The sequence below is a fragment of the Mus musculus genome, chromosome 17, assembly GCF_000001635.26.
Source record: "Mus musculus strain C57BL/6J chromosome 17, GRCm38.p6 C57BL/6J".
NCBI lineage: Eukaryota > Metazoa > Chordata > Mammalia > Rodentia > Muridae > Mus > Mus musculus.
This window is the reverse complement of record NC_000083.6, coordinates 27,345,919-27,368,469: the sequence shown is the minus strand read 5'-3', so window position 1 is coordinate 27,368,469 and position 22,551 is coordinate 27,345,919. Positions and strand designations below refer to the sequence as shown.

Below are 22,551 nucleotides of genomic sequence, written 5' to 3'. Positions count from 1 at the left end.
CTCATAGATTTCAGCTACATTGCTGAGCCAGCAAGCTCCAGGGACTCGGCTCTCCCCGAGAGCCCCTCACACAGCAGCTGCACCTCCTCCGGCCCAGCACTGCGATGACAAGCACATGCCACTATGCTCAGCCCTTTTAGAAAAGATTTTCATTTATTTTTTTAAAGTTTTATTTATGTGAGTACACTGTAGCTGTACAGATGGTTGTGAGCCTTCGTGTGGTTGTCGGGAATTGAATTTTTTAGAACTGCTCGCTCTGGTCAACCCTGCTTTCTCTGGTCAGCCCTGCTCGCTCCATCTCAAAGATTTATTTATTATACATTAAGTACACTGTAGCTGACTTCAGACCCACCAGAAGAGGGTGTCAGGTCTCATTATGAGTGGTTGTGAGCCACCATGTGGTTGCTGGGATTTGAACTCAGGACCTTTGGAAGAACAGTCTGCTCTTACCCGCTGAGCCATCTCACCAGCTTGATGATTTTTAAACCATGTGTATGGTGCTTGAGTCTCTGCTCCATGTACACAAGTACTCGTGAATGCTAAAAGAGAGTGTCATATCCCCTGGAGCTGGATACAGATGTGGCCAACCGATGTTTTAGGAATCAAACTCTGGTCCTCTCAAAGAGCAGGAAACACCCTCCAGCCACCGAGCCCTCTCCCACACAGGCTTGGCTTTTTAATGTGCTAGAGATCCAGGCTCAGATCCTCCCGTTTGTAAAGCAAGTGCTTTGCCCAGTTACCTGGCCCCTAAAACTACTGAAAATATTAAGTCTTTTGTTTTGAAATGGGGTCTGGCTGTGTAGTTCAGGCTCACTTTGAACTCTTAGTGCTGGGATCACAGATGTGTACCATCCACTGTCAGTTTAAAAATCTTTAAAAAAAAAAGTGTGTGTAGGAGCGGGGTGTGTGAAACCTTCACAAAGTGATAGCTGTCTTAGGGTTTTACTGCTGTGAACAGACACCATGACCAAGGCAAGTCTTATAAAGGACAACATTTAATTGGGGCTGGCTTACAGGTTCAGGGGTTCAGTCCATTATCATCAAGGTGGGTACATGGCAGCATCCAGGTAGGTAGGCATGGTGCAGGAGGAGCTGAGAGTTCTACATCTTCATCTGAAGGCTGCAAGGGAGAAGACTGGCTCCCACATGTTTAGGAGGAGGGTCTCATTGCCCAACCCCACAGTGACACACCCACTCCAACAAAGCCACATGTAAGTAAAAGGTGATTTTGCACTTGCATTTGGGAGTGACAAATCTCAGACTTTTCCCTACCCATCTGTGGCCGGCAGCAGTGTGGGGACAGGTCCAGGGTGTGACAATGGCCTAGGTGGCTCCTCCATCTCGGATACCACTGATTTACCGCCTATCCCCTAGGGCAGGTCCCCTGATCCCAGCACCTCGGTGCCTAAGCTGGAGAGTCCAGGCCTGAGTCAGAGGACATCCTGCCAACACACAACACACGACACCCGCCCTGCTGCCCTGTGTCGGCCATGTTGGTGTCACCATAGGCAGTGGCAGAGTCAGGCCACTAGCTTTACTCTGAAGGATTTAGGTCAGGCTGGGACCCAGGTAGGCTCAGAGCAAACATACCCCGACTCTCACCCCCACCCCCACCCCAACATTCTTGGCCCACTTGTGACGGACATGCATCAAAGCTTGCAGCGAGGAGAGATGCTTTCCCTACACACACACACACACACACACACACACACACACACATACACACACACACACACACACACACACAGTCCCATACCCCTCCCCCGCCACACACACACATCTGCAGTCTCATGTCTGGGCTCACCCCTAGCTCATAACTACAGTGGCTTGGGACTCAGTATGCCCAGACTCAGGTTCCCCGTCAGTAGCTTGGGTATCAGTATGTGTCTTGAAAGCCCACTGGTGAGGAAAGGGAGCCCTCTGAGCCTTGATCTCCATGTTGTTTCCTTCTTTCACAGCTTCTGCACCTCAGGGTGAGTGGCTGCTCTTTGGGAAGAGAGCTTGGCTGTGCTCTGGTTTCTCAGACATTGTTATCTGCGGAGCTGCTAAGCACTCAGCCCCTGCTCCCTGTGTCTGTGTATAAGCCACTCATTCCATCTCTGCCTGGGTTTCTTCTACTCTAAACCTGGCTAAGGCAGTTGACTCAGCTTGAGTGGATGGCCCATAGAGGGCGCCTTCCCCGGGGTGGGGGGGAGCAGGGACAGGTGGGTGACAGGGCTGGCGCCGGGGAGCTGCATACGGAGTGCTTGGGGACACCCACAGACACTGGTGTCCAGCAAGGGTCTCCTCCCTGCAGGCTGGCACTCCCTAGGGGACTCTGTGTTGTTAGGGCAGTGAAGCATCAGGCCTGACAGTTAAGAGTGGGCAGATTCCCGTCGCAGGCACAGCCCAAAGGGGCAGGCCGCAGCCCCAGGAGAAACTTCCTCAAGTGGCAGAGAATGGAGGGAGCAGGTCAGAGGCCAAGTAAGGCTGAGAGAGAGGCCTGTGGCCTGGCTTCCCCTGCCTCTGTCACACCTGCCCCTGGCCTGGTGCTGGCTCCTCTCAGTTGCCACTGCTGACATCACAGAGACCAGCTGGTACTGCCTTGTTAATAAAGGCACATTGCTGCTCGGCTGGTCCCCAGCACTCCTGATGTGACCATTAGTATTGCAGGGAGGATGAAGTCCCACCCACCTCTGACAGATCTAATAGAACCCCCTCCTCTGGGTGTCACCCCCAGGCTCCCCACCCCCTCAGCCCATACATCATTTGCTATGGGACTAGACACATCCTCACTGAGGCCAGTCAAGGGACCCACAGGCTGGCAGGTAGACATTAGGCTCAGGAACAGCCCTGGCTCCAGTTGGTTGAGGGACCTGCATGAAGACCTGAGAGCAGTCGTTTATTAGTTGCCCATACAGAGGCAAGTGATGACATAAGTTGTTGCTAGGTGGCTGGGAGGAGCCTAGTGTGACCACCCTAAGCTAACAAACACCTGGGCCTTCTCACCCAGCTTCTTTTGGCCCTCCCGTCTGTCAGTACAGGTCTCAGAACCTCTTGCCACAGGGAGTTAGTTGGCTCCCATTTCATAGTCACAGAGGTTAAGACATTTACCCAGCATTCTTGAGGCTAAGAGTTCATAGGCAAGTTAGCCCCACTTTAGGCTGCTGCCTGGCATTTGTGTCCCATGGAGTCCTTGTCCCTCACATTCACCTCTCATCCCTATGGCCATGCTATCGCCAGGCTTGCGCTTCGGGTCCTCACGGGTTCCTCAGTGCAGATCTTACCAGCCTTCTCCTGAGTCCTCCAGCAACCACTTTGTGGGACCTCAGGTGTGAGTTCACTCCTGCTGTGGTGGTGGCTGTGGCAGAGGAGGCTGCTGCTGTTGGTGCTGTTGCCGCCACAGCTGCCAGTGCATCCCAGACTTCTTCCTGTTCTCTGCCTGGCTGACCACTTCCTATCTGTGAGGTCTCAGCTTGAGCGCCACTTTGCCTGAGAATGTAAAATGGAAGAGGGCTTTAGAAAACTGTGTGGCTGGATTTTCATTGTTTTTTTGTTTGTTTGTTTGTTTGTTTGTAAGAGGGTCTTACATAGTAGCCCAGGCTGACCCTTGAACTCCCGATTCTCCTGCCTTCCTTCCCCAAGTGCTGGGAGTACAGGTGTGTGTCACACTGCCTGCTTGTGTGGTCACTTTAAAAATCGTTACCTACAGTATATGATGAGCATTTCACTCCTAGGCATCTATCCCAGAGAGATGAGGATGCATGCCCTCCCCCCACCACCCCCACTGCACATGCTCACTGGACACACATCCATCCAACACTGGGGCACTTACCTCTGTGCTGTTCCACCTGGCATCGAAAGGAAGCCGTGTAGACGTAAGCTTTCCGTTCTTGTGGGCGTCCACCAAGGGGTGGGTGGGGTTCCTCAGCCTGTGACTGTTCTGGAACTTCCAGACCCCTCCCCTAGAGGTCTTGTCAAATTCCACCCAAGGAGGGAGGTTCAGATCCTTCTACTTCACCAGTCCTTCTAGAAGGTTCGAGATTGCCCATCCCAGTGTAAGGTGGCATCTCACTGAGGCTTTGATTTCACTCCCTTGGAGGCTAATGATGTTTCATGGTGGACCAGATCTGACTGCCATTTAGACGCTGAAGACATTTCTGCTTAAATCATTTATCTCTTGTCTTTTTTGAGTCCTCAGAGTCCTTGATATCAGACAGAGTCCACTGCTAAGAGGTGCAATTTGCAGAGAGCGTCACCTTTTCTGCACATTGTCTTCTTGTTCTTGAATCTTTGAAGCACAAGTTTTTTTTAATTCCCACACCGTTGGCTTTGTCTCTTTTCTTGGGCACCAGTGCCGTCATGTGCCCTCACAACTGAGATTCCATCACCAGATCTGAGGCCGCCAGCCAGCTTCCTGCCATGACAACAAATACCCCAGTAGCCGACTTGTAAGTCGGGTGTGATGGTACAATTCTGTAATCCCAGCACTCAGGAAGGAGAGGCAGGAGAGTAAGAAGTTCAAGGCTTGTTTTACTGAATAAGAACAGATCAATTTTTTTTTTTTTATTTTGACATCTATAGAGGCTGCAACCTTCAGCTAGGTGGCTGTGTTGTTTTTAGACCTCTGTTGAGGTGGACCACTCATCATGGGTGGGAGTATGCTGAGGTGAGAAACCATTCCCTCCTGGCCCAGAAGTACAAAGGCTTTGAGATTTGATCCTCACACTGCCCTGGAGGGAACACCCCCAATGACTCAAAGGAGCCCTCCAGGCTCCTCTCTCTTAACAACACTGAGACTAGAGGCAAGCTGGGAACAAGCATTTTAACACATTGACCTTTGAGGGACCTTCAGGAGGAACAAGAGCAGACATCATGGTGACTATACTTTTCTAATTTTGGCTCTTACATATGTCTTTAATTTTTTTCTTCCTCCCTTTAATCAGTACTGAGGATTGAACCTGGGGCCTTACTTGGGTTTAACAAGTGCTCTACAACCAAGCTGTATCCCTGCCTGACTTAAGAGCTAATTTTTGCATATGATGTGACTGGTTATCAACTGTGTCAGATTTTTGCGTTTCCAGGAAGTGACACAGGTTCCGCTGTCCTAGCTTCCTGCAGGACCTGGGCAGCTAGGCTACCGGCAAGTAGTGGCGAGGAGAGCCTGGGCTATCTATCTAATCGCCGTGCAAGGCTTGGCACTGTTCTCTCCCGGGCTGAGCCTCTGTTTTATAGTGACAGTTTTGGCATTTTGTATTGTAAGAATGTTTTTGTTTTGGTCCCAGGTGAGGGATAGGGCTAGTTTCAGGCTGTCCACAGCAGCTGACTTGGATTTGCCTCGTGCTCTAGCAGGGGCGTGATTTTGCCAGCTACAGATAAATTGTGTGACGTTTGGAATTCTGGAGACTTTTTGGAGGGTATATAAATGCTATGGCCCCGAGAGGCAGAGTGAGTTGTTGTTGGTTTGTTGGTTGGTTGTTGTTGGCTGTTGGTGGTTGGGGTTTGTAAGTAGTTGTGCACAAAGAAGAACCAACAAGAAGAAGAAATCAGCTATCTGGATGGTGAAGCTTAAACTTGCCCCAAGGAGCTCCAGTCTACCCTCCTAATCCTCAAAAGAAATCTTCCAGTAGATAACTCTTTCCTTTCAAGCCTTTTTCCTCCCCTATATACTGTTAGGGGGTTGAAAGGGTGGAAAAAGGAAGAACCCACAAAGTAGCAAACACCGCTACAAGTTTCCGCACTCATGATAAGACTCACAGCAAGTTGGGCAGGATGGCCCCCACAACTCCACATAGTTCTTTATCTATGTTCAGCTCTCATCGTGGGAAACATGTCAATAAATGTCCACATTTCACGCCACCTCCCACCCCCACCCCCCCACCCCCACCCCACAATCATCCTCCATGAATAAAGCTATATAGCTATGACTCACTCTGCCGCAAGTTCCTGACTCCGCCGTTTAGCTCAACAGTCCCAGACACTTGGATTTCATCCCCTGGCAAAAATCTCCACAAGATATTTTCGGGACCAACATAGGGTTGCCAATGTTTTATTTTGTCAAATAGGACATTCAAAATAGCAAGCCTGGCCACCTGTTGTAAGTACTGAGTGATATAAAAAAAGAGTATAAGGAAGGACAAGGGCGGCCCACGCGTGCTGTGCTGCTCTCATTCTCGGATGAGGGGGAGCAGACAACTTTTCTTACTATGCTCAGAAATGGCTGCTACATCTTGTGGCTGTATCTCTGATAAAATGCAAATTTCATCAAGAGCAACCCCAGTGGTCGGCACAGGAGTGGGGGCGGGGCGGGGGCAGGCAGGAGCAGCTCAGGGAAGGGCTTGCAAGATTGCTCAGAGCACCAGGTCTCTGGTAGTCTGCCTCACCTGGCGGGACCTGTGCCCAGGTGGTAGCATCTTGGCAGCAGCCCCCACCCCATACACCCATACACACACACACACACAGACCTGTGTGTTTCCCCAAACAGGAAGTGCTGGGAATCTAGCTGCCTCACTTTGCACCTGAGTCCTCTCCACACCCGCCACCTTCTATTCGGGGCCATGCCACTTTACACTTGTGCCTCATGACTGTGGGAAATGCTGAGTCTACCTCAAATGTGTTCCCTCTCAAGGCTGTGAAGAATACTGGGTCCACCTTAAATGTGTGCCCTCAAGTCTGAGGAATACTGTGCTCCCCAAGTCTGTTTGGGTCCCGAGGCACTTGGCATTGGTGGGTCATTCTGTCTGGACCGTCCAGAGCTGCATTTCAGGAGAGATGCCCGCCCCACTGCCCTTCACCACCCATTCATTCTCCCAGAGTCTGGCTGTGCATGGTGCAACTGTACCTTTAAGAAGTTCTTTTGTGCTTCTGGGGGGAAACCAATCAGAAAGCAGAGGGAGAAATGTGACAGCTACCTGTGCCAATAAAGTAAGAGTCTGTTGGAACCTTCCAAGGACCAGCACCTCCTGGGGCAGGCCTATTTAAAGAGACAGTGCTGTGTGGTTGGGCCACTGCAGTGGGTGTGCCTTCAGAATCCTTAAACTGACCAGTGCCCTTAGATTGCTGCTAGTCTAGCTACAACCAGGGGATCTGCTCAAAAAGATGAGTGATTTAGCTGACTAATTGGGCTTTTGTTTGTGTTTTAAATCATGCTCTTTTGCTAAACTAATGGGCCCTCTATTTATAGATGACTCCAACACAAAGTGACTACTAATTACTACAATTAATATCACGTTAAGGGCTTGCCAGCCAACTTCACAGAAACTTGTGTCGCCTACTCATTTTCAATTAAGGCCCACTGACGGGGAATACTGGTTATTAAGATGGACCCTGGGGTGTAATTACTGCTCATAAGGTCATTAAAGCTGTTCTCCTGCAGGGCTGGCCCATGATGCCCAGGGCTTGGGAGCTGGTACCCATGTTCTACCTGGAGGCCACAGAGGCTCAGAGCCCCAGGCTGCCCACAGATAGTAAACCTGGCCCTGAGCTGCTGGAGGAGGAGCAGATAAAGTCAGGATGCTCAGGCAGGGGGGCTATGGCAGCTGAGGGGGCTGAGGGAGATAGTCCTTTCTTCAAAACAGCTATTGTGGCAAAGACGGGGGAGTTGACAGGACTACAGCCTCCTTTGGGCAACAGCAGCAGCATCTGCAGCCTCCTCTGAGAGGCAGTCACAGTAGGGACTGTTTGGTGAGAATCTGAGAGGAGACAGCTGTAGGGTACACAAGACAGCATCCCACAAGACATAGGGGGCCTTGACCCTCTGCTCCTGGCCTCTTTTCCTCAGAGCACCTTCTCAGAGGGCCATTGTCCCACCTCCTCCTGCTACTCAAGGGGCATTGGGTTCTGAAGAGCTAGAAAGCAGGGTGGGGTATGTATATATATAGACACACACACAGAGAGAGAGAGAGAGAGAGAGAGAGAGAGAGAGAGAGAGAGAGAGAGAGAGAGAGAGAGAGAGAGAGAGGTTTGGCAGTCTATGAGTGAAAGCTCCTAGAATCAAGTTCAGCCCATGAGGGGGCAGCTGGGGGCAAGGGGGTATTGTGGGTGTCTGTGGAAACTGAGGTCATAGCTGTGGGAGAGAAACATCTGCACCAGCCCGGTGCAAGCAAAAGACTGATCCACTATTCCCTAACGGAGAAAAGACGAAATTCTCAACTGTCCAAGTCAAACAAGCTATGTTTGGGGTGGACCCTGGTCTGGCCAGCCAGCTGTCTCACTCTGATTCAGCCCACTGACCCAAGGGACCCCACTGGCCTCTTGAAGTCCCTTTTATAGGAGAGATAAGGTGTTTACAGGGTAGGGAGAGTTGCCTGTTATACATCGTTAGAAAGATACCAGGAAAGTGAAGGAACAGGGTAATTACATCCAGTGAACAGGGATCCAGTGAACAGGGTCCCAAGTTTAGTGTAGGTAGAAAATTATGTTTTGTACTGATGTAAATCAGAGCTAAGAAACGGAACTTGGGAATTACAAACAGAAACTTCGACTTGCAAGAACCTAACATAGGACAAATAGGAACTTAGTCTTTAACTACAAACAGAAATCTTAACCTGCAAAGTATATTGTTCCTGTTTGGGTCTCAGAAACTCTTGTTAGGGGCCACACAGTCACTGGGTCTATCAGAGGCAGGAAGAAGGGGCATTGTGTGAGGCTGGCAGCCAGACAGCAAGTCATGTAGAAATACTTTTGAAGTTCCTCAGAGTTCTCGAAAGTTCTGACAGTCCCCCTACACACACATACACACACACACTTGTCATTTTGTTTCCTTTCCTTTTGACCTAGGACAAAGTATCTCTTGTTCTTTGTTCTGCACTTGCAAATTAGTTTGTTCAGTGAACTCCCTGAGCAGTCACACTTTGCAACCAAGACTCAGAGAAAGCAGGGTTAAGAGAAGAGAGGAGTGGGGAAGGCTTGGGAGATGCCGCACCACTGGCCTGCTGCTTTTAGTGACCTCACCCTGATCTGCCTGCTTCCTGCTCTCATCCCTGCTCCCAGGAAAGCTGGGGGGGGGGGCCACCCCCCCCACGCCCCGCCCCACCCTGTACTAACAAGCACTCCCAAAGCCTTTTGCTTTCACCCTTACCTCCATTGCCTGGATCAATGACACTCTTGCCCTCTCTAAAGAGCCGCTAGAGGCTTTGACTTACACTGGCCTCCCATGGAACATCAGCACGGAAAACAGAAGGGAGAGAACAGGGGTCGCATCTCTGTGTCAGGATCAAATTTGCCTGTAATCCCCCGCCCCCTACACACCTAGGAAACAGATAGAAAGAAGCATTGGCTTCCCTTGTGATGTGAGACTATCCAGCGCTGGTGCTGGGATGTCACTGACACCTGGTCCCCTTCACGATTCTCACTGTGCAGCTTCGTCCTCCTAGTACAAGATGGCAGCCATCACTCTAGTTTGCCTCCAGCTGGGGTCGACAGGGTGGAGGAACCTGAGGGCTAGCCACTTGCCACAGCCCAGGTAGGCATAGATAGGCTCCCTGCTGGCAGCCCACACACACATACACACTGCACTGGCCCTGTAGGCTTGGCTGTAGTCCCCTTTTACCTGACAAGGCACTGCCATAGACTCAGAGTGTCTTCCTTTGCTTCCAGGGCCAGCAGTGGTACCAAGAAGGCAGTGTAATTAGCAGGGTACCCTGGCAGGCCTTGGCCGGGGCAGCCAGGGAGCTGGGGGTCGGGGGGGAGTTTGCCTTGTTGCTACCACCGGGGGGAGGGCACTGTCCAGAGAAGCATGAAAAACTCCAGCATTAGCAGCGAGGTCCTATCTTTGTAGGAGGTACGCTGACTAACCCCAGGCTTCTTCCCTCTGGTCAGGAGTCAGAGGTCAGGGGTCAGAGGTTGGGGTGGGACTGGAATAGGAAGTGCATTATCCAACTGGTAGAACATGCACGCATTTGGTTCTCCACGCAGACTGCTGGCCTGGCCGGCCTTTCTGCTTCTGGGCTTTCTTTTCCTTTCCTTCAGGAGATATACCGAAAACATGATGGGGGGCGGGGGGTGTTATTCTAGTGTCAAGATCTGAGAGCTGTGGAAGACAGGGCACTCACAGAGTCTATTCCCTACCAGCAGGGCCCCTCTGAGAAACTGGGATCTTGGCCGGACCACACTGAGGACAACTAGAGGGAGTCTTCTCCCTGGGACTGTTCTGTGGGTGGGTAGGGAACAGATGGGAACAGGCACAGGGAGTCATGGAGCCTCAGTGGAGAAGAGGAGGGCCAAGCAGTAAGGCATGTCAGATCCACAGAATGAAGCACAGGTGTCCGCTAAGGGTGGGTGTTTGCAGAAAGGTTGGGACCAGGGTTGCACCAGGAGCTTGGCCCTGGGCAGGCACCCCAGGCTAGAATGACAGGTTAGAGGTCATCTATGTCCCCTCTACACTAAACCCTGCAGGCGCTGCTCACTTTTTATTGAGCACTTACTATGTAGCAGGCATTAGGCTCAGGATCTAAAATGTTATATCCATTTCTAACTGCCACCCTTCCCCCACCCCCCACCCCCCAAAGATCCCACAAGATGCATGCTGCTTTGGTCTAACTATGGACAGTGTCCTCAAAAGTCCAAGTATTAAAGGCTAGGAGCTCAGGAGAGCAAGACTGGACTGTGCGGTCAGACCTTTGAGAGTTGGGCCTGTGAGAACAGCTGCACATGGGGGCCGGAGGTGGGGCGTCCTCAGAGAGCAAGGCAGGCCTGGGTAGGACTCTCTGCTTTCTGGCTAGAGATGAACTGCTCACTGTCCCGTGAGCCCCCCCCCCACTCCCGCACCCCCAAACTGTGTGCCCTTCTGAGAGGCCCAAACCAACAAGGCTGCCCAGTCTTGAACTTCAACTTCCAGATCCATGAGCCAAAACAAACCTCTCTGCTTCCGGAGCAGGCTCCAGCTCCGGGCTTTGTGTGACCACAGTACAGAGGGCGCTCACTTCATAGTGCAGTGGAGAAGCTGGAGGCATGGGGGTGCGGTGGGGGGTATCTGTCTCAGGCCTTGGCTGCCAGCAGTGGGGATGCCAGTCACCCACTACTGTCACCTGCTCATGTGGCTTGCCCAGGGTTCAGAAACCCGATAGAGCTCATATGGGAAGTGCCACAGAAGGCAAATGGGGAGGGCCCTGGGAAGTTGGGGAGCTGAACAGCTCCAGAGGGGGCATTCTAGCTCTTAGAGCCAGGAGCAGCCACCCACCCAAGATTAGGATCGTCCTAGACTCCCCCGTCTCCTCTCCTCCTATGAGATAGCCTCTCTACCTTCAAGACTAGCATCTGTGCCTCAGTGCACCAGGATAGTGAGCCCGGGGGTGGGAGGTGGGGGGCATTAGGACTATAGATGACTATATCCTCTGGCACCCAACCACGGTCCTGTTTCTCCTCCCTATAGACACCATACTGGGCCTATCTCCCTGCTTTGGCTCAGCTGGAGCAGCAGGGGACACCAGAGTCACACACTACTTCTGTACCCAGCTACTGACAAGGTTGTCTCTGAACAAATTGTATATCCCATGGCGGCTTATCCCCCTTGAACAGGTAATGGGTAGGGCATAAACTGTTGGTAGCCACCAGTGGAAAGAGGGTACACAGTAGGCACTAAATAAATGCTTTTTATTCTTTCTCAGCAACACAAGTGCCTTGTGGGAATTCCTGACTGCTGATTAGAAGCTCAGTGACTATATCTCATTTAATGTCTGTTCAAGCAGACACAAACATTTTGCATCTCCGTTTCCTCTTGGGATACTAATATACATTAAAGACAAGGTATTGGTACCCACCACGGAACAGGCCAAGCATCTGGGCTTTAGGGACCCGGAGGAGTAGTGAGGCACGTGGCCACCTGCCACGACAGTACCTAGCAGACACCACCAAGCAAATGTCACCTTGGCCAGCCTACCCTGGGTCCCCTCTTTCTCTCTGGATCAGGCTCCTAGTTTTTCCTCCTCTGGGCCTTGGGCTACTGGGACTGCCTTCTCTTTCACCTTCTCAGCCACATCACCATATTCATCTAATCAATAGTGTCCGGCCAAGTCTCTGCTACCCACTGAGCCGCCTTGATGGGCCCCGCTCCTGGGCTGCTAGCTAGTGCTATGAAGTCCTAGTGGGAACCATAGCATACCAAGAGTACCAGAAGACAAGAGTTAGTCAGTCACTGGGGAGCCTCCCAGTCTTCAGAACCCCTATATTTCACAGAGAAGAGACCAGCTACCAGACCTGTCTCTGTCCCCGCTCCCTCCCATCCTCTACCTACCTCTGCCACATATGCCCCACACACCAGCAGTGTGTACCCCCGAGTCTCTGCCTTCTGCTTGGGAGACTGAGCCCTCTCAGGGCCTGGCTGAGCCAGAGGCTGGCTAGAGGTCTAAATCCATCTAACTCCTGCCTCTAACACACCCCTGGATAACCAGGCAGGTAGGCCGAAGCTTGCGTCCTGTCCCCTCTGCCTGACTGCTTCTCTCACACTCACATGGCTGCCCCTCTTCCTCCTGGTCCAGTTCAGAGTGGAGGAGGCCTGCCCAAGCTCCAAGGCAGCAGCTGCCTCCTTCTCACCCTCCTCGCCCTCCTCCTCCCTGCCACATTATCCTTCCACCCCCCCGCCCCTTTCTGTGCCATGCCCAAGCTCTTGGATGTCATATTAATTAGCTGTGCATTAATTCTGTTCCTTGCTCTCTCTCTGCTGGACATCGGCACAGGAGCAGGTGCTCTGCTCTCTTCTTGCTTGTGGGTTCTCAGGGCCGTAGGCGTGCCCTTCTGTCTCACAAGATACAAGTTCCGAGAGTGATCCTGTGCACGAGTGACTGGCTACCCTGACTTTACAGGCGAGGAAACTAAGCTGGCCCCTGCCTGCCCCCCTCCCCACAACACACACCTAGGCCTTCTGTTTCTGCCCAGTACACTATGGGACAGTGCTCTGGCCTCCTGTCTGTCCCCAGTTCCAGGAAGCATTGCCCACTCTAGGCTACAGCTTATTGAGCAAGCTGTTGGGCCTGCCTTCTCTTGGGCCCCATGGACCTCACGGAGCCCATCCATGGACCCAGGGAGATGCCTCCTTCCACACCCCCACTGGTCCACACTCACCAAAATAAAAATATTTGCATTATTTTACAAGAAGGGGATTTCTTAAGTGGACTCTGGCAGAGCAAGCTCACTATCGACAGGCCCCCCAGCACAGCAGCCACTCTGAAACAGCTCAGAGCTCTATGCTCGCTACCCCCAACTGTGTCTGGGAGGCCCCTTGTTTTGGCTTAAGTAGCCAAAAAGAAAGAACCCTGGGCCAAGCCAGAAGCTGCCAGACTTGCCCAGTTTCCCCATCGCATGTGGGAACTGTCAGCTTCTGCCAGAGTGGACTGTTATGGAAGTACTCAACAAGCCTGCCGCAGAGGGAGACTGCCTTGACCTGTGAGTTAGTTGGGGAAATTGTACCTGCCTCTTCCCCTAGCAACCCTTGAAACCTCAGATCTGTGTAGGGAGCCGCCCTCACATTCGCTGTTGCAAGATGGCGCTGACATCCTGTGTTCTAAGTGGTAAACAAATAATCTGCGCATGTGCCAAGGGTAGTTTTCCACTACATGTGCTCTGCCTTCCCTGTGACGACAACTCGGCCGATGGGCTGCAGCCAATCAGGGAGCGACACGTCCTAGGCAGAGGATAATTCTCCTTAAAAGGGACGATAACTAGTGTCGCAACAATAAAATTTGAGCCTTGATCAGAAAAAAAAAAAAAAAAAAAGGGACGGGGTTTTGCCATTCTCTCTCTTGCTCTGGCTCTTGCTTCTTGCTCCTGAAGATGTAAGCAATAAAGCTCTTGCGCTCTTGCCCTCGCTCTTGCTCTCTTGCTCTCTGGCTCCTGAAGATGTAAGCAATAAAGCTTTTGCCGCAGAAGATTCTGGTTTGCTGCGTCTTTCCTGGCCGGTCGCGAGAACGCGTGTAAGAGTTGGTGCTGAGACCCGGGACGAGAAGACCTGGGACGAGAAAACCCGGGACAAGAAAACCCGGGACGGTTACCATCACCGGAGCATGGAAGATCCCTCATTCCGGAACCAGAACTGCGGGTCATGGTAATGAAGTGTTCCCGTAAAACAGACTGTTGAGAAGGATCCAGCCTGGATTCAGAACTCCTCAGCTGGGGAACGGTGGTAATGAAGTGTTCCCGCAAAACAGACTGTTGAGAAGGATTCAACTGCGTGAATTCAGAACTCTTCAGCTGGGGAACAGGGTACCCGTAAGTATAGCTTTACAAGGTAAGTCTGGTCTTGAACTTTCTAACGAAATTCAAGACAGTCTATCAGAAGTAAAGTGGGAAATAGCTTTACAAGGTACGTCTGGCCTTGAACTTTCTAACGAAATTCAAGACAGTCTATCAGAAGTAAAGTGGGAAATAGCTTTACAAGGTATGTTTGGCCTTAAACTTTCTCTAGTGTTAGAAGCCCTTTTGTTCCTTTTCACATGTTATCAAGCGGTTAAGGCAGGGCTGAAAATTCTGGATGAAATTCAGGGCAATCTATCAGAAGTAAAGCGGGGAGAGAGAGTAGGAGCAAAGAGGAAATATGGTTCACAAAATAAGTATACAGGCCTTTCCACGGGTCTTGAACCCGAGGAAAAGTTTAGGTCAGGTAAGAATACCTGGGGAGAGATTAGAAGGAAGGAAAAGAAAAAAGAAAAGAAAAAAGATCAATTAGCGGAGGTCTCTAGGAGAAGGAGCCTATACTCATCACTAGATGAGCTCAAGGAGCCAGTTCTTAGTAGTTCTGAATCAGATGAAAAGGCTATTAGGGCCTGGAAGGCGCTCTCCCGCGCAGGTGAAGCCACTGGACAACTAACAAAGATCGTCCAGGGACCTCAGGAGTCCTTCTCAGATTTTGTGGCCAGAATGACAGAGGCAGCAGAGCGTATTTTTGGAGATTCAGAGCAAGCCGCACCTCTGGTAGAACAGCTCATTTATGAGCAAGCCACGCAGGAATGCAGAGTGGCCATAGCCCCAAGAAAGAACAAAGGCTTACAAGACTGGCTCAGGGTTTGTCGGGAGCTTGGGGGACCTCTCACCAATGCAGGCTTAGCGGCCGCCATCCTCCAATCCCAAAAACGCTCCATGGGCAGAAATGATCGGAGGACATGTTTTAACTGCGGGAAGCCTGGGCATCTTAAGAAAGATTGCAGAGCTCCAGATAAACAGGGGGGGACTCTCACTCTTTGTTCTAAGTGTGGCAAGGGTTATCATAGAGCCGACCAGTGTCGCTCTGTGAGGGATATAAAGGGTCAGAGAGGCTACCCAGGAAGACCCACAAGGGTGGACCTGCGTGCCGCCTCCGACTTCCTACTAATGCCTCAAATGAGTATTCAGCCGGTGCAGGTGGAGCCTATACCATCCTTGCCCCTGGAACCATGGGCCTTATTCTCGGCCGGGGTTCACTCACCTTGCAGGGCTTAGTAGGCCACCCTGGAGTTATGGATTGTCAACATTCCCCTGAAATACAGGTCCCACATGTGCTCAAGCCCTAAGGGCGTTTTTTCTATTAGCAAAGGAGATAGGATAGCTCAGCTGCTGCTCCTCCCTGATAATACCAGGGAGAAATCTGCAGGACCTGAGATAAAGAAAATGGGCTCCTCGGGAAATGATTCTGCCTATTTGGTTGTATTTTTGAATGATAGACCTAAGCTCCGCCTTAAGATCAACGGAAAAGAGTTTGAAGGCATCCTTGATACCGGAGCAGATAAAAGTATAATCTCTACACATTGGTGGCCCAAAGCATGGCCCACCACAGAGTCATCTCATTCATTACAGGGCCTAGGATATCAATCATGTCCCACTATAAGCTCCGTTGCCTTGACGTGGGAATCCTCTGAAGGGCAGCAAGGGAAATTCATACCTTATGTGCTCCCACTCCCGGTTAACCTCTGGGGAAGGGATATTATGCACCATTTGGGCCTTATTTTGTCCAATGAGAATGCCCCATCGAGAGGGTATTCAGCTAAAGCAAAAAATATCATGGCAAAGATGGGTTATAAAGAAGGAAAAGGGTTAGGACGTCAAGAGCAAGGAAGGACAGAGCCCATATCACCTAATATCTAATGATTGGGCAGTTTTAGTTACCTCCTTTTCAGGACAAATAGATAACCATTATCCAAAACATCCAATTTTACAGTTTGCACAAAATCAATCTGTTGTGTTTCCACAAATAACAGTAAGAAACCCACTTAAAAATGGGATTGTGGTATATACTGATGGATCAAAAACTGGTATAGGTGCCTATGTGGCTAATGGTAAAGTAGTATCCAAACAATATAATGAAAATTCACCTCAAGTGGTAGAATGTTTAGTGGTTTTAGAAGTTTTAAAAACCTTTTTAGAACCCCTTAATATTGTGTCAGATTCCTGTTATGTGGTTAATGCAATAAATCTTTTAGAAGTGTCTGGGGTGATTGGCAGCTAATTTGTTAAAAAGTCTTTCTCAGTATATGTTACAGAATTGGACGGCTGAATTTGAACAGACCCTTCGGGAATTGAGAATTGCCATTATTCAGGTCAACTCCACGCGCTTGGACCTGTCCCTGATCAAAGGATTACCCAATTGGATCTCCTCAGCATTTTCCTTCTTTAAAGAATGGGTGGGATTGATATTATTTGGAGATACACTTTGCTGTGGATTAGTGTTGCTTCTCTGGTTGGTCTGTAAGCTTAAGGCCCAAACTAGGAGAGACAAGGTGGTTATTGCCCAGGCGCTTGCAGCACTAGAACATGGTGCTTCCCCTGATATATGGTTATCTATGCTTAAGCAATAGGTCGCTGGCCATTCAGCTCTTGCACCCCACGAGGCTAGTCTCATTGCACGGGATAGAGTGAGTGTGCTTCAGCAGCCCGAGAGAGTTGCACGGCTAAGCACTGCAGTAGAAGGGCTCTGCGGCACATATGAGCCTATTCTAGGGAGACATGTCATCTTTCAAGAAGGTTGAGTGTTCAAGTGTCCTTCTCCCCAGGTAAAACGACACGGGACCAGACCAGGACCCCTCTGGGTGATGAGCCTGGGAGGAGGTTATGTGTATGGCTCCTTTACCTGCACACTGGGGATTTGACCTCTATCTCCACTCTCATTAATATGGGTGGCCTATTGCTCTTATTAAAAGAAAAGGGGGATCTGTAGGGAGCCGCCCTCACATTCGCTGTTGCAAGATGGCGCTGACATCCTGTGTTCTAAGTGGTAAACAAATAATCTGCGCATGTGCCAAGGGTAGTTTTCCACTACATGTGCTCTGCCTTCCCTGTGACGACAACTCGGCCGATGGGCTGCAGCCAATCAGGGAGCGACACGTCCTAGGCAGAGGATAATTCTCCTTAAAAGGGACGGGGTTTCGCCATTCTCTCTCTTGCTCTGGCTCTTGCTTCTTGCTCCTGAAGATGTAAGCAATAAAGCTCTTGCGCTCTTGCCCTCGCTCTTGCTCTCTTGCTCTCTGGCTCCTGAAGATGTAAGCAATAAAGCTTTGCCGCAAAAGATTCCAGTTTGCTGCGTCTTTCCTGGCTGGTCGCGAGAACGCGTGTAAGAGATCTGGAAACTGCCCTCAGCACCTTGCCAAGGCAAGCAGGAGGAGGACAAGTCACGGGGTCAATAGTGACAGCAGAGGGAGCAAGACCGGGAGGGAGTCCTCGGAGGGGGGGGGTGGGAATGAAGGTGGCCCAAAGGAAAGCAAGTCTTATCTTTCCCTTGTCTTGTCACCCACTGTCCTCGTTGTCAAGGACATTCTCATCTCTGGCCATGGTCTCTGCACATGTAGCATCCCAGGGAGGCAGCTGGGTCTTCATGGCGAACAGCCAACTTCCGGTCTACCCTCTCCTCAGGCTCCACTGCCTCTGCAGTCCCTGTGGCCTCTTCTGCCTGCCTTCTTCTAGCCTCTCCCTCCACGTGAGAGAGCTCTGCTTCGCAGTCTATCTTTTATGTCTCTTTGAAGGCTTCCTCGTCTGCACCCTTTTCTGAGCTCAGGCCTAGTTTTCCCATGCTGGCTGGTCTTGCTTTTGTCAACTTGACTGGAACGAGAGATGCCCAGGACCTGTACAACAAACAAACATGCCTCGAGTGCGCCCGTGGGGGCATTTTCAGAGAGAATCGACAAGTGAGACGGACGGACAGCACTAAACTGAAAGACCCATCCTGAATGTGAGGAGCACCATTGTCCAAGGGACTGCAGCCCGGATGGAAAAAAAGTTGGAAGAAAGGAAGCCAGCCTGTGCACGCAGCTCTGTGCCAGCACCTGTCATGGCTGCCACCAATCACCTGCCCACGGACTCTAGCAGCCCCAGGCCTCGGTGTTGAAAACACAACTGAGCTGTCCAGCTTCTTGGACTGTGAGGCTGCTGGGCTCTATGTCCCTCCCTCATACGCTGGGCAGTGGCTGCACTTCCACAGCTCTCAGCCGTGGGGAGCGCTGCTCTCATGTGTGTGTTGACTCTGTCCTTCTAGAAGGTGGCCTTTGTCACAACTCTAGTCTCTTCCTGGTACTTTGCTTTCTACCCACCCGGTGTCCCAGTCTTGCCGCAGCCGGCCCAGAAGCCACTGTGTGTCCTGCTCTGACCCACTTCCTCTCCAGCCATAGCTTCTGGTTCACCCCCAGCTCAGCCCTGCGGCACAACTTCTGTGTGTAGCCACTGGCACCCTGACTCTTCTCTGGCTTGATCTAGTGGGTCTTTGAGGTCTGGATTCGGCTGCGTGGTCCCCAGGAGTCATCTGCCTGGCTCTCCTCCTCCTCCTCGACATTTCCCCCTCCATGTCCTTCCCAACACCTGGGCTGCCCTGCTTAATAATCTTTAAATAAATGTGGATACTCTGTGGTGACAGATGATATACCCTGCTGACTGCCACACCCCAAGGTGTTGCCTGAACACCTATGTGTTACACTGGCTGTACCTCAGAAAGGCAGATAAGAGTTCAGACCCAGCCCTCAATATGTAGGGAGGGCCTGAGCAGGAGGGAACTGCTGGCCAGGGACTCGAGACCTTGTGAGATGGGTTCTGGCTGGGTATCAGGCTCCCCCCTACCCCCCAGCCACCTGCAATGGCTGCATATGGACCTGGCCTGGCATCAGCTCTGACCAATGAGACGGAAGCAGAAGGTTCTAGGTCTACAAGAGCCCTGCCTTTCAACCAGGCCTGTGTCCCCTTCCTCTGCAAGCTGCCTAGACACACATTGTGACACTGTGAGCATGAGCTGACATGCTAAGAATGGCAGAAAGATATTCGAGGGCTTGAGGGGCAGTGCCCGGCCTCAGCAGACTCTCCACATAGCAGGAGAACAGGCTGCTAGACCTGACTCACTGCTTACGGCCTGGAGAAGACCTCTGTCCTCCCTCCTAGGACATCCTGGCTGCTCACTGGGAACTGAAATAACCTGCTGGGCCAAAGCCTGGTAAAACCTTCGAGGCTCCACCTTTTCTGTCAGTTGGCAATTGCTCAAGCCTCTCCATGATTGAAGAAGGTTCTCTCTCATGTGCTGCCTGGCTTCCTGTGTACTTCAGAGACTCCCCCTCCCGTAATGAGGGAGTCCCTTGATCACACCTCCAAAGGGTCATCTAGGACCTCAGGGTTGGAGGAACACCAAGGGCAGCCCAGCCCACCACCTTACTCCTTGAAGGCAGAGTCCTGTCTGGCTGATCTTATACCATTTTGCAGGACAGAAATTTTTCAGGACAAGGCATGGCACAAGGTGTTGGCTCCAGCAGTTTGTTCCTGTTGCTCAGAACAAATATCTCTGGCAAATTAAAGACCAGGAACTCTAGAGGCGAGGCTGCTTTGGTGTCTCCTGACATCCAGGGCAGCCGCTAGGGCAGCCAGGGTCCTAACATTTAACCAGCACAGAGGCTGGGCAGAGACAATGACATATCTTTCTTTGATCTACAGCTTAAAAAAATGTGGCCCTAAGCCTGATTTGGATCAAAGTTTAGCCCCACATAGGAAGAAGAGCCTCTCCTCCTAGAGCTCGTTATCATGTGGGGTTTAGGGGTGGACCCTTCCTTTTGTCCTGACCTGCATGCTTACTGCCTCTCTTGAGCAGGTTGAGTCTCCTCTGGTCTTTGCCTGGCCTCCACCCTGGAGTGATACTCCATACCAGGCACCTTATGAACGAGCTCCTTCTGTGTCCTGTTCTCTAGCATACGGGAACAAGGACGGTTCCAGCTTTGCAAACACTGTGAGTAACTTGGGAGGAACCGAGAAAGGAGCAAAGATTTATTTTGGCTCAAGTTTCAAAGGTTTCAGCCCATGGTGGCTTGGCCCTGTCCCCCACAGACTTGTGCTGCTTCAAATCATCATGGCAAGGGAGTGCAAGGTGGTACACAGTTCTGTGGAAGCCAAGAAGCCAAGAGGGCTTGCAACTGTTTTCCCAAAACCCACCAAACTATGAGTCCATCCATGAACTGATCCACAGAGAGAACAGAGCTCTCGGGGACCAGGTGCCTCACCTCTGAACACTTGGGTCCTTGGGACAGAACTTCCAACACATGTGACATTGAGGGACATTTAAGATCCAAACCATGACTGTTAGGGAAACCAAGCCTTCCTTACCCTGATCATGCAGGTGGCCACGCCCAGGTGGCTGTGAGGAGCTGTAGGCTTCACACTGACCTAGTGGCTTCTCCCTGACCCAGAGCTGCACTCAGACTCGGGGCGGGGCCTTTTCCATCGTCTGCTCCTCCTCTCCCTTCCCCACCAGAGCCTCAGCCAGGGCCTTGTTCTCAACACACTTCTGATGGGGAAGGAGGACTCAACTTTCCTTCAGAACCAAAGCCAGGTGTGCCCCATCGCAGGATGTAGCTAGCACCTTTGCAGGCTCTGAGTTTTCTCCCTGGCCACCTTCACTATCTCCAGAGTGACACCTCTCACATCTCCCCATCTGGGTTCAATTCCTGGACCTCCTCTCAGGTGACCATTCTGATGTGGAAACTGACCAGTTGCTGATTCTCCCAGTTCCAGCCCCAAACAGCCTGCTGCCCCCTGCTCTTGTACAATCTCTCTTCACAAGGAGATTAGGTGAGGAGACTGCAAGTCCTCTGTAGAGACCAAGAAGTCTGGCCATCCAAGCTGAGTTCAAAGCCACGCTATGATCACCAGGAACCTGCCAGCCACTTTCCCCCATCAGGCTTCCAAGTTCTTCAGCCAGGAGCAGCTCAGCAAGCCTATCCCACTTCCCAAAGCGGGCAGGCTCTTGCCTTCTCTGTTGCCCCCCACTGTGCTAATAGGGAGTCTTTCTACACTGCCAGGGTCCCAAGCACCGCCAGGTAACTTTAGCCTTGGTGACAATTTTGAGCCACATTTCTGTCCCACCACATCCCTGACTTTCACTTAATCGAGCTCCCAAAGCATATAGATCCCCAGAAACTAGAACAGTAGTGATGCTGCCCATTGGAAAACCCACGTCCCAATTCCTTACAAAACTGCTATTACTGGCTTGGGACAGAGCATCAGGCAGGGTCAACCTCTAGGGTGCGTGTCTCTCCTTCCCTCTCCTCTAGCCAAGGCTTATGTGAGCCCCTCGCTAAGTCTTCTCTAACCTGTGGAGGTCCTGGGCCTCACAGTGGCTGACATATGAAGCCACCAAGTTCTTTGCCTCAGGCATCTGTCCATCTTGGACAGCTGGCTTCTCTGCCTCCTGCCCCGGACCTCACCCAGCCCCACAACTTCCTACAGCTTGTGAGCCCACATACAATATTCAGGACAAACTAGATCTCAGGTGTCCTGAGGTCAAGAAAATCCAGAGAAGTGGGGAGCTGTCAAGCTTGTGAAGAACCCAGCCAGGGCCATCTCCCCAGCCATGGGCATCTCTGCTCAAGGACGTGCATTCGCAATCAAAGTCTCGGAGGTCCTCAGATCCTCATGTCATTCCTTATGGTCCTCTTCTCTGTTCTCAGCACAGAAACGTTTTAAGATTGGTAGCGATTTCATATTTATTTAGCAGGGGGTGGGGAAAACAAGCCACAACTGTCAGCAGCCATGGCTGGAGGGCAGGGGGAGGACTTGGAAGGCAGGGCAGGTAGTTGCGACTGGGAAGGGAAGAGGGAGCTGGCCTGAGAACTCTAGGCCCAGGCCCCCAGGAGGTGCAGGGCAGATGGGACCCAAGGCCTGGAATCCTAATTAGATCCCTGTTACATAGCAGGGGACAGGAATGTGAATGAAGGGAACAGCTTGTGCCAAAGCCATGGGCCACGCCCCAGTTGCTCTGGGGAGGCAGCAGTATGGCGGCTGCAGACACAAGTCCACACCTGACAGGCAAAACTGGGGTGTCCAAAGCTGTGGCACCCTGTGTTCTGAGCACACAGGTCAAGGCACAGAGGCTACCGAGGCTCCAGTTTGGGTGCTCTTTGGATATGCCACAGGATGTGTGGCTGATCTTTCTGCTCAAGAGTAGGCAGACCCAGACATCCAAGTCTGGGTGACAGGTAGTCCTTTCGCTCCTTTGTAGAATTGTGCCTAGCAGATACATTCTGGCCTAAATGTTCCTGGGCCTGAATGAGATCTTTCCCAAATTCAAGGTATTTTTCCCTTTAAAAAAGATCCACACCCCCTAACAAGTGTGCAGGGAGGACTAGTGAATGTATTGCCCACCAATCTGTA

At 51.4% G+C, this 22,551-nt stretch overlaps 2 non-coding genes across 2 annotated transcripts; both read right to left on the bottom strand.

Moving 5' to 3' along the window:
- Window positions 1–10,314: 10,314 nt before the first annotated feature.
- On the bottom strand, window positions 10,315–10,373 carry Mir7218 (microRNA 7218). The gene has a single exon (NR_106077.1). It is a non-coding gene; the product is annotated as a microRNA 7218 (primary transcript).
- Window positions 10,374–12,670: 2,297 nt separating this feature from the next.
- On the bottom strand, window positions 12,671–12,732 carry Mir7217 (microRNA 7217). The gene has a single exon (NR_106076.1). It is a non-coding gene; the product is annotated as a microRNA 7217 (primary transcript).
- Window positions 12,733–22,551: the final 9,819 nt, after the last annotated feature.